The following is a 1,023-nucleotide window of genomic DNA, read 5'->3' on the forward strand; positions in this document are numbered from 1 at the left end:
TGGCCAGGAATGTCAGGGAAATGAGAAAAAAACCAACCAAACCAACACTAGAGCATCCAGAGGAACTGGGAGAGATTGAACCTCTTCCAGCAGGACATTGGTAATTGTCTTCTCACCCACCACAAATGCCCATCTTTGTTAATTCAACAGTCTTTGCTTTCAGTTCGACTCTCCTGATGTGCTAAACCTTGCAGAAATGTGAAGGATTGTGAAATCAAACTTTTATTCAAGCATCTAAAGATGTAAATTTGAAATGAAGCCTATAAAATATTTCACAAGCTGTGGAGATTTTTAAGTCCTCTCAGACACAGCCGAAGTACCTAATTCCTGAGAGAGGTTCACACAACTTCCACCCATTTGAATGCTGTTTCCTTTTCACAGCACTCCATTGTCAGCAGGGTCTCCCTGAAGGACATTTCCACACAGACAGACAAAGGGGAATCAGATCACTGATTGGCTTTTGGTTTGAAGTCGGTGTGGATTTTAAATTACAGAACGTGATTTCTGATGGAGGCACAACAAGCTTTATCAACTCGTATAAATTCAGAAAATACACCAAAACAGGACAAAACTGAGGTCTTGAAGAAACCACACTTGCTTAAAGCACACAGTGTAAGGCATGGGGCTTGTTACAGGCTTTTTAAAAACTGAGATCTGTTTCTTTCAAAAGGCTGGAACAGTTTGTACATGTTCTCACCTGCTCTCTTCAGTGACCTAAAACTTATCAGTACCTTAACAGTAGAGACAGTTAACAGCTTGGAATTGAGTCTGTGCATTCACAAAGGAAAACAAAAACCTCACAAAGGATGCAGCTGTTTACCACAATCCGTATTAACTTAAACCAACACGGACTCCTGAAAGTTCAGATGAAAAGAGAGTGAGCCAACTTTCATTAGCCTATTTCTATCTGTTCCTCTGGTTTAAAAACAATCCTCCTAAAAACAGTAACAAAACTCCTTCAGAATGATGTTTTAAACGTATGTCTAACATTAAAACATACCATCAGGATTTTCCACGTCATGG

Source organism: Acanthisitta chloris, unplaced genomic scaffold (assembly GCF_000695815.1).
Source record: "Acanthisitta chloris isolate BGI_N310 unplaced genomic scaffold, ASM69581v1 scaffold14936, whole genome shotgun sequence".
NCBI lineage: Eukaryota > Metazoa > Chordata > Aves > Passeriformes > Acanthisittidae > Acanthisitta > Acanthisitta chloris.